Source organism: Macaca mulatta, chromosome 3 (assembly GCF_049350105.2).
Source record: "Macaca mulatta isolate MMU2019108-1 chromosome 3, T2T-MMU8v2.0, whole genome shotgun sequence".
Lineage (NCBI taxonomy): Eukaryota > Metazoa > Chordata > Mammalia > Primates > Cercopithecidae > Macaca > Macaca mulatta.
Genome location: NC_133408.1, coordinates 178,102,647 through 178,119,712, shown reverse-complemented (window position 1 = coordinate 178,119,712; position 17,066 = coordinate 178,102,647). Strand labels below are relative to the sequence as shown.

At 42.8% G+C, this 17,066-nt stretch overlaps 1 long non-coding RNA gene across 1 annotated transcript in view; it reads right to left on the bottom strand.

The window, feature by feature from the left end:
- The window catches only part of LOC114677044 (uncharacterized), a 56,024-nt gene extending 39,786 nt beyond the window's left edge, over positions 1 to 16,238 (bottom strand). Inside the window, exon 1 of the long non-coding RNA XR_013415636.1 lies at positions 15,681 to 16,238. This is a non-coding gene — a long non-coding RNA (uncharacterized LOC114677044). The remainder of the gene's footprint in view (positions 1 to 15,680) is intronic.
- Between the last annotated feature and the right edge of the window lie 828 nt (positions 16,239 to 17,066).

Here is a 17,066-nt window from a genome sequence, read left to right as displayed (position 1 = left end):
AAATTTTCATGTTGTTTAAACAAGAAGCATCCTTTCAGATAATTTGTTCCAAGCGTGTATCAAAGCTATATTTTAAACTTGCACAAATGAAGAAACCTAAGCAGACAAATTAATTGTTTTTTCTCTTGATAGAGGAAATAAGAGAAAGGGAATAGGTGATTAGATAATTAAGAAAAGAATGTCAGCTAGGCACAGTGTAAACCCAACAGTTTGGGAGGCTGACATGAGAGGACTGCTTGAGACCAGGAGTCCGAGACCAGCCTGGACAACATAGTGAGACCCCATCTCTGCAAAAAAATGTTTAGAGAATAGCTATCCTAGCTGCTTGGGAGGCTGAGGTGGGAGGGTGCTTTTAGCCCAGGATTTTGAGGCTGCAGTGCAGTGTGATCATGCCACTGCACTCTAGCCTGGGTGACACAGCAAGAACCTGTCTTTTCTAAAAAGTGGGGGGAAAAAAGAAATAGAAAAGAATGTCTGATTATATTTTATTAGACCCTTGACTAAGAATAAGTTGAAAAGCAGATAGCTAATTTTAAGAATAGTTCTTTTCAGTTCATTAAAATTTACCTGAAAACAGCTTTAGCAATTTATTAATTATAGCAATTTCCATTGAAATTCTTCCTTTTAATCAGTTTTCTACTTTAAGGAAGATTTCCACACAAAATCCTATGTTTATTCTATTTAGTACTAGCTATTTCATGAACTTTTATATTGTATATGTTCTATTCCATTTAGCTGGTTTTATTCACATAGCAAAACATGTGATGAATAGTAAACAAAACTATGGCCATAAGACATAAAATTCAGAACGTTGACTTCGTTTGCAGTGTTTGTAAAGAAACTTCTCCATTATCGAATGAATGAATGAACAAATGTCTCCTCATTGTATTCAGTTTTCCAAAGCAAGACTTTGTTTAGGATATTTTCCCTCATGATGATGGAGAACAGAAAAATATTTGCATTCCTGGGTTCTGAAAAAGAGTACACAATATGAAATATACAATGTTTTTCCTTTTATGAATCTTGAGAGAGCAGCTGGGACAAAACAGCTATCAAGGAAAAATACAAATTTAGCCCGGTGAGGTTGCTCACGCCTGTAATCCCAGCACTTTGGGAGGCCGAGGTGGGTGGCTCACCGGAGGTCAGGAGTTTGAGACCAGCCTGTCCAACATAGTGAAACCCTGTGTCTCCTAAAAACACAAAAATTAGCTGGGCATGGTGGCGTGTGCTTGTGATCCCAGTTACTTGGAAGGCTGAGGTAGGAGAATCTCTTGAACCTGGGTGTCCGGAGCTGCACGCCCCGGCCATAGCGAATGATAGCTGACGATTGGGAACGCCTGAGCTCTATTCATTTCCACCCCACGCCTTCTCCCTATCTTTGCCTTTTTTCCCTGTATTAATACCTCATAAAAGATGGCGCTCTTCCTGCTTCTTCTTCACCTATTTTTCCCGCGCCCGTGAAAATTACTACCTGACAGCGCAGGTGCAACATGACGTTCGACCAGAGAAACCAATACCTACTTGGTCACGCCCTTTGCGATGAGATCATCTCTGCCTCTGGCCCAACCCCTTTCCCTCCAAGTGTATATAAGGCACTGCATTACCGCCATTAAGAGAGACTTGATCAGAGCACTGTCTTGTCTCCATTTCTGGTATCTCTTGTTCCCCAAATTCCCACCCCCTCCTCCAGGGCCTGCTTCGACTATCCCGCGGGCCGGGATACGTGGCGCCCGAACAGCGACCTGGAAACGAGGGACACTGTGAGGAAGAGGACGCCAAAGGATGGTCGACCGCTAACAAAGACAAAAGGAATTAAACTGATCACCGCGGGAACCTGCCGCGTCTGGATCGAAGGTAAGTGACGCGTCCGAAATGGGACAAGAATTAAGCCAACATGAAATATATGTAGGACAATTAAAAGAGGCTTTAAAGATACGAGGAGTAAAGGTTAAAGGTAATGACTTGTTTAAATTTTTTGATTTTGTAAAAGATACTTGCCCTTGGTTCCCACAGGAAGGAACTATTGATATTAAAAGATGGCGTAGAGTAGGGGATTGTCTTCAGGACTATTATAATACTTTTGGGCCAGAAAAAATTCCTGTGACTGTTTTCTCTTATTGGAACCTCATTAGAGATTTAATAGATAGGAAGGAGGTCGATCCTCAAGTCGTGGCTGCGGTCGCTCAGACAGAGCATATTTTAAAGGTTAGCTCCTGTTCTAACCTTGCAAAGCCTCCGCAAGATACGGAGGAGGGTCTCATTTCCCTTGAGGGTGATCGTGGGAGTGGATCCCAGTGGATGTGCGGATGGCTGGGCGGGTCTTGCATGTTTGCAGTTTTTGTAAATTTGTCGAGTACCATCTGAAAATAATTATTACTATTCAGTGATTCTCAAGCTTTCTCAATTTTGGCAGTGTATATGAACCACCTGAAGATTGTATTTTAATTGGTTAAAACAATGGTTCTCATTGAGTTTCAGCCTTCAGTGTGCATGAAACTCACCTGGGAGGCTTGTTCAATCACAGCTTGCAGAGCTCTGCCCTCCAAGTTTCTGATTTGCTGCGTCTGGGGTGCAGACCATTATTTACTTATCTACCATGTACCCAGGTGATGAGGTTTTTGGTCTTGTAGGCATGCTTTGCGTTTACAAGATTTAAGAGCAGTAAATATCACTATGATCCTTATGGGTGCCTTACAACCAGGATTACCTTCACCGGTTGCGATTCCTCAAAAATATTTTAAAATCATTATTGACCTTAAAGATTGCTTTTTTACAATTCCTCTTCACCCTGCTGACCAGAAAAGATTTGCCTTTAGTCTTCCATCTACAAATTTTAAACAACCAATGAAACGCTATCAATGGAAAGTCTTACCTCAGGGTATGGCTAATAGTCCTACCTTGTGTCAAAAATATGTAGCTGCTGCTATAGAGCCAGTCAGAAAAACGTGGGCACAAATGTATATTATACATTATACGGATGATATTTTAATAGCAGGAGAAATTGGCGAACAGGTCTTACAGTGCTTTGCTCAACTCAAACAAGAGTTAGCAGCAGCTGGACTACAAATAGCCCCAGAAAAGGTACAATTACAAGATCCATACACCTATCTTGGTTTTCAAATTAATGGACCCAAAATCATTAATCAAAAGGCCGTTATACGTCGTGATCATTTAAAAACTTTAAATGATTTCCAAAAATTACTGGGAGACATAAATTGGCTTCGACCGTACTTAAAACTCACTACAGGAGAGTTAAAACCTCTTTTCGATATATTAAAAGGAGACTCTAATCCAAAATCTCCCAGGTCCATTACTAAAGAAGCATTAATGGCACTCCAACAGGTAGAACATGCCGTTGCAACACAATTTGTTACCGGTATTGATTATTCTCAGCCATTAATATTCCTTATTTTTAACACAACAATAACCCCTACTGGCCTATTTTGGCAGAACAATCCCATTATGTGGGTACACCTGCCCTCCTCCCCTAAAAAGGTTTTGTTGCCTTATTATGATGCCATAGCTGATCTAATTATCTTGGGAAGAGAAAACAGTAGAAAATACTTTGGAAAAGAATCCTCTACCATTATACAGCCCTACACTCAATCACACATTCATTGGCTATTACAAAATACGGAAGCCTGGCCAATTGCTTGCGCTTCTTATACTGGCGCAATTGACAACCATTACCCACCTAACAAACTTATTCAATTTTGCAAACTTCATGCGTTTGTGTTTCCCCATATTACCAGCAAAGAACCTCTCAATGACGCATTACTAATTTTCACTGATGGATCTTCCACAGGACTTGCCGCTTACACTTATAATAATGTAGTCGTTAAATTCCAGACCACTTATACGTCAGCTCAGCTGGTCGAATTGCAAGCTATAATTGCAGCACTATCAGCTTTTCCTTGTCAGCCACTTAACATTTACACAGACAGCACCTACCTGGCTCATTCAATACCCCTCTTAGAGACAGTGCCTCAAATTAAACATATTTCAGACACAGCTGACCTATTTTTACAATGTCAACAACTTATTCGAAAAAGGACTACTCCCTTTTTTCTTGGGCATATTAGAGCACATTCAGGATTACCGGGACCTTTAACACAAGGTAACGCAACAGCTGACGCGGCAACAAAAATCATAGCCACAGTCACTACAGACAATTTACAACAAGCACAAAAAGCACATGCCTTGCATCATTTAAACGCCCAAACCTTAAGACTCATGTTTAAACTTACCAGAGAACAAGCTCGACAAATAGTTAAACAATGCGCCAACTGCATAACGTATTTGCCTGTTCCCTATCTAGGAGTTAACCCCCGAGGACTCATCCCCAACGAAATTTGGCAAATGGACGTTACTCACCACTTAGAATTCGGTCAGCTAAAATATATCCATGTATGCATAGACACCTATAGTGGATTCATCATTGCAACTCTCCAAACAGGAGAGGCCACCAAACATGTCATAGCTCATTTATTGCATTGCTTTTCTATTTTAGGAATACCCAAACAAATCAAAACAGACAATGGCCCTGGTTATATAGCCAAAACCTTTTTACAATTCTGTAATACCCTACAAATTAAACATACCACAGGTATTCCCTACAATCCCCAAGGACAAGGTATAATAGAAAGAGCTCATCTATCTTTAAAAACTGTTATCACAAAATTAAAAGGGGGGAGCTGGTACCCCGTGAAGGGTACCCCTAGAAACATACTCAATCATGCCCTGTTTATCCTTAATTTTTTAAATTTGGACAGTCATGGAAAATCGGCTGCCGATCGTTTCTGGCATCCTGAATCTCAAAAACAGTTTGCAATGGTAAAATGGAAAGATCCATTTGATAATTCATGGCATGGCCCCGATCCAGTTTTAATTTGGGGAAGAGGCTCAGTATGCATCTTCTCACAAAAAAATGATGCAGCCAGATGGCTGCCTGAAAGATTGGTAAGACAAATAAATCATAACCATTGTCAGTCCAGGGAAGATAAATCTCCCTGAGAAGTTCTTTCCTTCTTGTTTTTCAGAAAATGAAGCCTAACATGAGATTCCTTTGGAGAATAATCGCTCTATATAACATAGTGACAGTCTATGCAGGTTTTGGTGACCCTCATAAGGCAAGAGAATTATTACGAAAACAATACGGCCAGCCTTGTGATTGCAAAGGGGGACAGGTATCTGAACCTCCGTCAGACAGAATCACCCAGGTGACTTGCTCGGGCAAGACAGCTTACCTAATGCCAGACCAGTCATGGAAATGAAAAGTGCTGTTTTTACGCCAACAAATCCGGAATCGTCAGAGATAAGATAAAGACTTTACAGGAAGAACTAGAAGAGCGCAGAAAAGGTCTGGTCGCTAATCCCTTGTGGACTGGACTCGATGGACTTCTCCCCTATCTCCTGCCATTTCTTGGTCCTTTACCTACTCTTCTACTCTTTCTCACTCTCGGGCCTATAATCTTTAATAAGCTTATGGCATTCGTCAGACAACAAATCGAGGCCTTCCAGGCCAAACCTATACAGGTCCATTATCATCGCCTTGAGATGACTGAAAATGGTGAGTCTTATTTGCCTTAATAAGACCACCTCCCCTGTGTGCTGAACTGGACAGTCAATGACGGGTAAGAGGACACTATCTCCATCGGAGCCTAAGACAGGAGGGCCGCCCTTGCTGCTGCCTTATCCCATGACGGGCCTAGAAGGTGGGGATGAGTTGACCCAACCTAAGACAGGCGCAGTTCCCGAGGGGTTGTTTTCTCATCATAAAATAATTAAAAGGGGGACCTGTCCGGAGCTGCACGCCCCGGCCATAGCGAATGATAGCTGACGATTGGGAACGCCTGAGCTCTATTCATTTCCACCCCACGCCTTCTCCCTATCTTTGCCTTTTTTCCCTGTATTAATACCTCATAAAAGATGGCGCTCTTCCTGCTTCTTCTTCACCTATTTTTCCCGCGCCCGTGAAAATTACTACCTGACAGCGCAGGTGCAACATGACGTTCGACCAGAGAAACCAATACCTACTTGGTCACGCCCTTTGCGATGAGATCATCTCTGCCTCTGGCCCAACCCCTTTCCCTCCAAGTGTATATAAGGCACTGCATTACCGCCATTAAGAGAGACTTGATCAGAGCACTGTCTTGTCTCCATTTCTGGTATCTCTTGTTCCCCAAATTCCCACCCCCTCCTCCAGGGCCTGCTTCGACTATCCCGCGGGCCGGGATACCTGGGAGGCGGAGGTTGCAGAGAGCTGAGATTGTGCCACTGTACTCCAGCCTGGGTGGCAGAGTGAGACACCATCTCGAAAAAAAAAAAAAAAATCAACTAAATATTCAGAGCTTTATGTTAGTAGCCCCAGCCCCTTAGCCATACCTTTTAAAAGAGAGTTCTTTTTTTTTTTTTTTTTCCATTTTGTATAGTTAAAGCCTAGTAAATGAAAATAACAGGGATAGAGCAAAGAGAAACAAAAAAGACTCTATTGTATGCTTACCAGAAAATAAAACATTAAGCTGGGCATAGGGGCTCATGCCTGTAATCCCATCACTTTGGGAGGGCAAGATGGGAGGATTGCTTGAGCCCAAGAGTTTGAGATCAGCCTGGGCAACATAGTGAGACTCCACCTCTATAAAAAAAACTTTAAAAATTAGCTAGGTATATTGGTATGTGCCTGTAGTCCCAGCTACTTGGAGGGCTGAGGTGGGAGGATCACTTTAGCCTGGGAGGTCCAGGCTGTAGTGAGCTGTGATCACGCCACTGCACACCCGCCTAGGAAACACAGCAAAACGCTGTCTCAAAAAAAGAAAGAAAATAAAACATTGAAAGTAATATTGAAATCACCTTTGCAAAATTTTGACAGTAAGAGAATCTGACGTAGTTGAATCCATCTTGCTTCTAACCTCCAAGCTATCTTTGGTCATTCCTGGGCATAGACCAAGCTGACTTCGGGAGAAATTTAGTGTATGGTTTAACCTTAAAGCAAGGATGATGCCCTTCCCCAAATGAAACCACCTTTGCAAAACTAATGAAAGTCCACAAGGTGAGGATTATGAGAGAGGGTTGAATTTGAAACTGCAAAATTATAACTGAAACGGTAAGAGAGATCTGACCTAACCAACTCCATGTAACCTCCAAGCTGTCCTTGTTCATTCCTGGCCGTAGGCTGAACTAATTTTGGAATTTAGTTTGTAGTTTATAGTTTAAAACAAAGACAATAACAGCCCTTTCCCAAAACAAACCCCATTCTTGGCTGGGGACTAGACTGCCTTTGTAGGACTAACAAGTTAGCCACAAGATTAGAAATTATGGTTTAGGAATCATGCAGCTGGAGGCTACGAGATTCTGACCCCCCTCAAATTGCTCCTGGGATAATATCACTATTGTAAAACCTGAGACCAGTGCTTGAGATATTCTGGAGCACCTGCACTTGATGGATCAGCTGGCCCCACCCAGACTGATAAACTGGCTCATCTGTCTGATCTTGTGGCTCCCACCCAGGAACTGACAGTGCTGGGGGACAGCTTCGACTCCCTATGATTTCATCTCTGACCCAATCAGGAGTCCTGACTCACTGGCCCCCCAAACCCACCAAATCATCCTTAAAAGCTCTGATCCCTGAATGCCTGGGGAGACTGATGTGACTAATAATAATAAAACTCCTGTCTCCCACACAGCTGGCTCTGCGTGCATTATTCTTTCTCTATTGCAATTCCCCTGTCTTGCTAAATCAGCTCTGTCTAGGCAGCAGGCAAGGTGAACCTATTGGATGGTTACAAATTCTGTTAAAATGTGGGTATAGTTTCCATAATACCTTATTGCTCAGGAGTCATGTGGCCAAAGGCCACAAGATTTGTGACTTCCCCAATTATTCCTATAGATAACATCACTATTACAGAACCTAAGAGCAGTTTTTTTTGAGACCTTTCAGACTGACCCCATCTGAACTTCTGACTCATGGCTCAACAGATCCTGTGGCCCCACTGAGGCAGACTCAGTGCATAAGAACCTTTTCCACACCCCTATGATTTCATCTCCAGCCAATCAACATTCCCCATTCCCTAGTCCTCTGAAATTAATTAACAATTTCATTATTTTTTGTTGAGATGGGAGTCTCACCATTTTGCCCAGGCTGGTCTTGAACTCCTGGACTCAAGCAATTGCAGTCTTCCCAGCTTGGCCTCTCAAAGCGTTGGGATTATAGGCATGAGCCATCCTGCTTGGCCTCACAATTCGATTTTATAGTTTTGCTTCTTCCAACTTCTTGTTCTGCTTATCTTAAATTAGTAATATACTTTTACCAAGTCATCTGCTTCTCAACCATAATAGTCCTGGAAATCCTCATGATGGTAATGTCATTAATTAATGATGATAATGACATTAATGTAAGTTAAATTGATAATTATACCTATCCCTTCAGTTTTTAGCAGTTAGGTCTTCCCATAAAACTCTGATGCTACTTTTTTTTTTTTTTTTTTTAATGGAGTCTCACTCTGTCACCAGGCTGGAGTGCAGTAGTGTGATCTAGGCTCACTGCAACCTTCACCCCCCAGATTCAAGAGATTCTCCTGACTCAGTCTCTTGAGTAGCTGGGACTATAGGTGCACGCCACCACGCCCACCTAATTTTTGTATTTTTAGTAGAGATGGGGTTTCACCATGTTGACCAGGATGGTCTCGATCTCTTGATCTTGAAGCTACTTTTTGATGTTTCTTCAAGAAAACCCAATTATCTGGTCTGTGGCTTATACAATGCCATCAGGCAACTCTCAGGTGAGAAACAGACACTACTTGTTGATAACAAGACTTGAGTTAATAGTTTAGAGTAAATTACAATATCAGAATGGAGAACAGTGGAATCACTGTTGAAGTAAAGTATATACGTACATGGGCTTGCCTAAATATTTCATAAGTACTTAGGTCTATGATGGTCGTGGACAATGAAGATATTCACAAATATCCAGGACATTACCATAAATTCTGTGAAGTATGTATCATGATCTATAATAAATGATAAAGGCATTTAAAATCTAAAAATGAATCTTTTCAGAAGTAATTTTGTTCATAGTTCTTGAACATTAATGTCAGTAAGCCTCTACCATCCTGAGAAGACATACTTACTAAAACATATTCATGTTAACAACAAATTGCCTTAGTTCATTTGGTCTGCTCTAAACAAACACGATAAACTGCACAGCTTAACAACAACAGAAATTTATTTTTCCCAGTTCTGGAGACTAGGAAGTTCAAGGTCAAGGCACTGGCAGATGTAGTGTCTGGCAAGGGTTTGCTTTCTGATTCATAAAGCACCTTTTTGCTGTGTCCTTACAGGGTGGAAGGGATAAGCTAGTTATCTGAAGTCTCTCTTTTTAAATTTTTTATTTAGTTAAGTTTTAAAATTTATTGCTATTTTTTAGCTGAGTTCTTGCTCTGTTACCCAGGCTAGAGTACAGTGGCACAATCACAGCTCACTGCAGGCTTGACCTCCTGGGCTCGAATGATCCTCCCATGTTAGTCTCCCGAGTAGCTGGGACCACAGTTATGTGCCACCATGCTTGGCTAATTTTATTTTTTGTAGAGAGGGGGTTTCCCTGTGTTCCTCAGGCTGTCTTGCATTCCTGGTCTCAAGCAATCCTCCTGCTTTGGCCCCCCAAAATGCTGGGATTACAGGCATGAGCCACCAAGTCAGGCCAGTCTCTCAAAAAAAAAAAAAAAAAAAAATTTACTTTTATTATTTAGAGATGGGATCTTGCTTTTGCCCAGTCTGGTCTCTAACTTCTCAGCTCAAGTGATGCCCCCAGCTGAGGCTCCTGAGTAGCTATGACTGCAGGCATGCGCCATACAGCCCCACTTCTGGGGTCTTTTTTATAGCCTCACTAGTCCCAACTATGAGGGCTCTGCCCTTTATAACCTAATAAATCTCCTGAAGGCACCACCCCCTAATACCATCACCTTGGGGGTTAGGATTTCAACATAGGAATTTTGGGGGGAACTCAAAGATTCAAAGCATAGCACAAATTATCTACAAAATTAACTCCTTGAGCACCCCTTTTTGGTCTGACAGCTTTCTCCACACTCTGGTACCAAAAAACAGGATGGCTCTGTTAATACAGTTGAGCTATTTAGAAAATATGGACCATCCTTGAATCATGTAGGTGGACATTCACATGTGAATGTCTTATTCACCAGATATTATCTGTGTTTTTGTGTGTGTATGTGTGTGTGAGTGACAAGGTCTTGCTCTGTCAACCAAGCTGGAATGTGATCATGGCTTACTGCAGCCTTGACCTCTCAGGCTCAAGTGATATTCCCACCTCAGCCTCCCAAATAGTTGGAAGTACAGGTGCGTGCCACGACACCTGGATAATTTCTGTATTTTTTGTAGAGACAGGGTCTCACTGTGTTGCCCAGGCTGGTCTTGAACTCCTGGGTTCAAGCAGTCTTCCAGCTGCAGCCTCCCAATGTGTTGAGATTACAAGCAGGAGTCACTGCATCCGGCCCTGCCCGATATTCTCAACATTGACATTGTTTGGATTTTTTTTTTTTTTTTTTTTTGAGACAGAGTCTCGGTCTGTTGTTGCCCTGGCTGGAGTGTAGTGGTGCGATCTCAGCTCATGGCAACCTCTGCCTCCTGGGTTCAAGCAATTCTCCTGCCTCGGCCTCCCAAGTAGCTGGGATTACTGGCATGAGTCACTGTGCCTGGCCTTGTTTGGATCTTTGATTTGAGAAAGTTGGTCATCTTATTTGCTGTATTATTAAAATTCATCACCACATGGATATCATTAAGTGTACTGAAATCATTATCAGAGTCTCTATACTTCAGTAAGCTACCAAAGTCTCTTGAGCTTCTATTTCCAGAGAATATCTATAATAGCCAGATATAGAGAAAATAAAATACGCCATGACAAAAGATACTGAATGCTAGGGTAATGGGGTAAGGTAAAGTTTTATATCATTTTTTGATTTGTTTTGTTTTCCTGAGACAAGGTCTTGTTCTGTTGTCCAGGCTAGAGTGCAGTGGCATGATCCTAACTCACTGCAGCCTTGAACTCCTGGGCTCAAGCAGTCCCCCCATCTTAGCTACATATATGTGTTCATATGCATAGTTTTTGTAAAGATGGGGTTTCACTACATTGCCTAGGCTGGTCTCAAACTCTTGGCCTCAAGCTATCCTCCCCACCTATAACCTCCCCGCCGCCCCACGGCCTCAGCCTCCCAGAGTGCTGGAATTATAGACGTGAGTCACTGTGTCCAGCCAAGTTTGTCTGTGAAATGAAATGCATTATATTTGAAAAATAAACATGCTCAAAATGCCTAGTCTGCCTGTGTATTGTAAGCAGACACTTTAACATTTCCCTCAGGAAGACATGTGTGTGGGAGAAAACAATATCAGCAAAAACTGCAAATAGTTTGGTGTAGTTGAGAATATTCTCTGGACACTTTTTAGATGAGGAAGAGTTGATCCTGGAGAAGGTAAATGCTGGAGCATACTGGGAATGATGAGGTCATACCAAAAATTCTTGAGCACTGGGAACCATGCTCTCTATTTTCCTTTCTTATAGCCCCAGAACTTAGTTCAATGCTTGGTACATACTTATATTGGTTTGTTTTTACACTGCTGATAAAGACATACCCAAGACTGGGTAATTTATGCAGGAAAAATGTTTAATGGACTTAAAGTTCCACTTGGCTGGGGAAGCCTCACAATCACAGTGGAAGGTAAGGAGGAGCAAGTCATGTCTTACATGGATGGCAGCAGGCAAAGAGAGAAAGCTTGTGCAGGGGAACTCCTCTGTATAAAATCGTCAGATCTCATAAGACTTATTCACTATCACAAGAACAGCATGGGAAAGATTTGCCCCCATGATTTAATTACCTCTCACCAGTCCCTCCCATGACACATGAGAATTCAAGATGAGATGTGGGTGGGGACACAGTCAAACCATATCAATACCTCGTAAATACTTGTCAAAATACAATTTTTTAAAAGTTAAAAACATGACTCTCATACAAATATAGAATGAACACATGGCAAAGATATGTTAACTTAATGAGAAAACCAGTGAGATGGCAAACTTGGATAAAAGAACACATTGTGGAATTGGGCACTTACAGGCATTTTGGAAGAACTGTTAGAATAAGATTGCTAGGTTAGATACAAAATTGGTTAATACATACAAGGCAATAAAATGATAACCTAGTTATAATAAATAAATTGTAGAACCAAAGACAAAGAGAAAAATCTTTAGAGAAGCAAGAGAAAATGTACATGCTACTTTCGAAGGAGCAACCGCCAAGACTGACAGCAGTTTTTGACACACAAGGAAACCCGGCAAGTGCTGGAATGGAGAATATCTTCAAAATATTGCAGAATGTAAGTTCCAAATATAATTCCACAGGTAGCAAAAATCGACTTAAGCATATAACCAAAATAAAGGCATTTTGAGATAAAGAGAATGAAAGTAGTAAATATATGGATAAATGTAAAGAAAGATTGATTTCACCTGGGTGCGGTGTCTCCCACCTGTAATCTCAACAATTTGGGAGGCCAAGGTGGGTGAATCACTTGAGCTCAGCCGTTCGAGACCAGCTTCCGTAACATAGTGAGACTGCCGTCTCTATTTTTAAAACAATAAAAATTTAAAAAACATTTTTTTTTTTGAGACAGAGTCTTGCTCTGTCACCCAGGCTGGAGTGCAGTGGTATGAACTTGGCTCTCTGCAACCTCCATCTCCCAGGTTCAAGCGATTCTTCCACCTCAGCCTCCCAAGTAGCTGGGATTACAGGTACCTGCCATCATGCCCGGCTAATTTTTGTATTTTTGTAGAGACTGGGTTTCACTATGTCGGCCAGGCTGGTCTGGAACTCCCGACCTCAGGTGATCCACCTGCCTCTGCCTACCAAAGTACTGGGATTACAGGCATGAGCCACTGCTCCTGACCAAAACATTGATTTTTTAAAACATCAATAATAACGTCTTGTGGTATGTTCAAATATAAAATAAAAATATTTGTTAAAGTATGTGTGGCAACTGGCGTAAATGAAACAAATGGGATTTAAGATCTTTATATTGAACAGGAAGAAGATACAAGTATTGATTAAAACTAGGCTTTGATAATTGAAGAATACTTATTGGCATTCAAGGGAAAACATGAAAATAATAATGGTGTATAGAGGGAAAATGGACTTACAAAAATTGATCAAACCTAAAACCAAAAGAAGTCAAGAAAATAGAGAAAATAAATATAAAACTAATGGAAAAATAGAACTCATAAGAATGTAGGTCTAACCCCAAATACATTAGTATTATAATTATATTAAAATAAAAGACTTTTTCTGTTTTTAATAAGTTTTTAAGCCATCATACTTTGGGATTTAAAAAAATAGTACATATCTGTGTTTTAGGGGAAGGGAAGTAATATTTATTTAATCATTTTATTAGGCTAAACTAATATTGATCCCAAAACTTGATAATGACAATACAAAAAAGGAAAATAACAAATCTTATTTTTTTAAACGTTTAATTTTGAAATAATTAGCATAAGAAATTTCAAAGGCATATACAGGGAAGTTCTGTGCAGCCTTCACCCAGGATCTTCCAATTATAACATCTGTCATAACTATAGTACAATATCAAAACCAGAAAGTTGACATTGGTACTCTGATGGAAAAAAATAATGTTTGAGAAAAGAAAAAAAAAGTGGGCCGGGTATGGTGGCTCATGCCTGTAATCCAAGCACTTTGGGAGGCCGAGGTGGGTGGATCACCTGAGGTCAGGAGTTCGAGACCAGCCTGACCAACATGGAGAAACCCCGTCTCTACTAAAAATACAAAAAATTAGCCGGGCATGGTGGTGCATGCTTGTAACTCCAGCTACTCAGGAGGCTGCGGAAGGAGAATTGCCTGAACCCAGGAGCCAAAGGTAGCAGCGAGCTGAGATCGCGCCATTGCACTCCAGCCTGGGCAACAAGAGCGAAACTCCGTCTCAAAAAAAAAATTTTTTTAAGTGTTTTTCCTACTTGTACACTCAATACTTAACACTGAACACTTCTTATACCAGATATGTGGGGGATTTTCCCCTCACACCAAGCAGTTCTCCAGTGGACACCAGCTGAACGTCCCATAATGTAACTCGATTCTGACACTAATTCCCTGGAGTTAGTCACAGTCCACAGGTTAAGGAAAACTGCTTCCACTTCAGACACCAATTCCAAACCCTAGGTCGTGACCTGTTCTTCTGACCAACCAACTAAAATTGGGGGTTCACATGATCTCCTCCTTGGGTTCGGTTAGTTTGTGATAGTGGTTCACAGAACTCAGAGAAATACTTACATTAACCAGTTTATTACATGAATAAATAATATAGTAAAGGACAAGATGAACAGCCAGATAGGAGAGATGCACAAGGCAAGGTGAGTGGGAAGGAGCGCAGAGGTTTCATCCTCTCTCCAGAGGCACCACCCACCAGGAAGGGGCACAGAGCTTCCATACTCTCTCCGGAGGCACCACCCTCCGGGTACTGCCACATGTTCAACAATCTGGAACCACTTTAGACTCTATCCTTTTGGGATTTTATGGAGGATTCATGACCTAGGCACAGTTTATTAAATCAGGACCCTACTGATTGGAATAGTTGCACTCACCCATGCACCAGCAGAAACACTAGTTTTCCTCTTAGACCACAAAGAGGACCAAGGAATGTTGGATTTAGTGGCCCTTACCAATGCATTCTTGAAAACCTGCACCATTGCCTGTCCTCATAGACCACAAAGAGGACCAACAAAAATCGGATTTAGTGACCCTTACCAACGCATTCTCGCAAACCTGTTAAGAGTCCTAAGCATTCTCTTGTTAGTATTGGGACTTTACCCCTGTCCTATAAAGATGTTATGCCCCAAAAATGGGTGGAGGGCCATACCCTAAGGGAGGGAAGGGATATCCAGAGTTGGAAGAGTGACGCCTTTTGTCCACACTTATAAGAATAGGAAGGATACAATTTCTGAGGCTCCCTATATCCTAGCTTCTGGAATAGCTTTTGTTAGGCCTGCCTGTCTAAGGAGGGATCCTAAAATTCCTGATAGTCCCCTCTACGATGGGGGCTTTGGGCAAAATTTATGTCTTTCCGATTGGTGAGCTTGGGTACCTAAAGAAGGTAACAGAGTCCTGGAGTTTATACTAAAAATCATTCTTACAGGAGAAACTAGAAAGACATCAGAGACAGGGGGTGATTTTTAGAAGTGGAACTAGCCTTGGAGAAGAGAGGCGTGAGGAAGTTTATCTGACAGGCATTAGGACCCAGGAGGCAAGGGTCAGCATATATAGAATAGATGGGCGAGTCTCGCTTGGGCAACATGACTTTGAGAGTTCCGCTCATGGCCACAGGGTCAACTAACTTCTTGTCGGGACCCTGGAGCTCAATGGCTTTCCTCTTTGTCGACCCTCGGCTCAGCCCAGAAGTACAGGAAAAGCGGAAGCTGGTTTGAGGCAAACCAATGCTCCCAACTCTGAAGATTCGGGGGTTGTTAGCCCTTTCCCAGAAAGCCTGACACCTGTGTCTTTAGTCCAGTGGCCGCGCTAGTCACTTTTAACTGGCTGACAGGTGCCCAGTATTTAGCCCCCAAATTCTAAGGAAAAATAGAACAGAATAGCAAGCAAAAGGGGTCCAATGGTACTCACTGCTTGGCGATAGGCGATAGATAGGCTCACGGCTTAGTGACAGTCTCACTCACTGCTTGGCGATAGGCGATAGATAGGCTCACGGCTTAGTGATAGTCTCACCGCTGGGTGATAGGCAATAGTCCCTTTGTGGTCGCCAAAATGTGTTCAGAATTGGTGGGTTCTTGGTCTCGCTGACTTCAAGAACGAAGCTGCGGACACTCGCAGTGTTACAGTTCTTAAAGATGGTGTCTCTGGAGCTTGTTCCTTCAGATGTTCAGATGTGTCTGCAGTTTCTTCCTTCTGGTAGCTTCGTGGTCTCACTGACTTCAGGAGTGAAGCTGCAGACCTTCGCAGTGTTACAGCTCATAAAGGTGGCGCGTCTGGAGTTGTTCGTTTCTCCCGGTGTGTTCATAGCCTCGGTGGCTTCAGGAGTGAAGCGGCAGACCCTCGTGGCGAGCGTTACAGCAAACAAAGGCAGCGGCGTGCACCCAAAGAGTGAGCAGCAGCAAGATTTATTGTAAGGAGCGAAAGAACAAAGCTCCTACAGCGTGCAACAGGACGCAACCAGGTGACCACTGCTGGCTCGCCTAGCCTGCTTTTATTCCCTTATCTGACCCCACCCACATCCTGCTGATTGGTCCATTTTACAGAGAGCTGATTGGTCTATTTTACAGAGAGCTGATTGGTCCATTTTACAGAGAACTGATTGGTCTGTATTGACAGAGTGCCAATTGGTGCATTTACAGTCCCTGAGCTAGACACAGAGTGCCGATTGGTGTGTTTACAATCCTTTAGCTAGACACAGAGTGTTACACAGAAAAGTTCTCCAAGTACCCGCCAGATTAGCTAGATACAGAGTGCTGATTGGTGCATCCACAAACCCTGAGCTAGACAGAGTGCTGATTGGTGCATATACAATCCTCCAGCTAGACATAAAAGTTCTCCAAGTCCCCACCAGATTAGCTAGACACAGAGTGTTGATTGGTGCATATACAATCCTCTAGCTAGACATAAAAGTTCTCCAAGTCCCCACCGGACTCAGGAGCCCAGCTGGCTTAGCCTAGCGGATGCCACACTGGGGCCACGGGCAGAGCTGCCTCTCAGTCCCATGCTGTGCGCTGGCACTTCTCATCCCTTGGGCGGTCAATGGGACTGGGCTTCGTGGAGCAGGGGGCAGTGCCTGTTGGGGAGGCTCCGGCCGTGGAAGCCCACAAGGAGGGGCGGGGATCGGGCATGGTGAACTGCAGATCCTGAGCCCTGCCCCGCTGGGAGGCGACAGGCCTGGCGAGAATTCAAGTGTGGCATGGGCGGGCCAGCAGTGCTGGGGGACCTGGTGCACCCTCTGCAGCTGGTGGCCCAGGTGCTAAGCCCCTCACTGCCTGGGGCTGGCAGCACCAGCTGGCT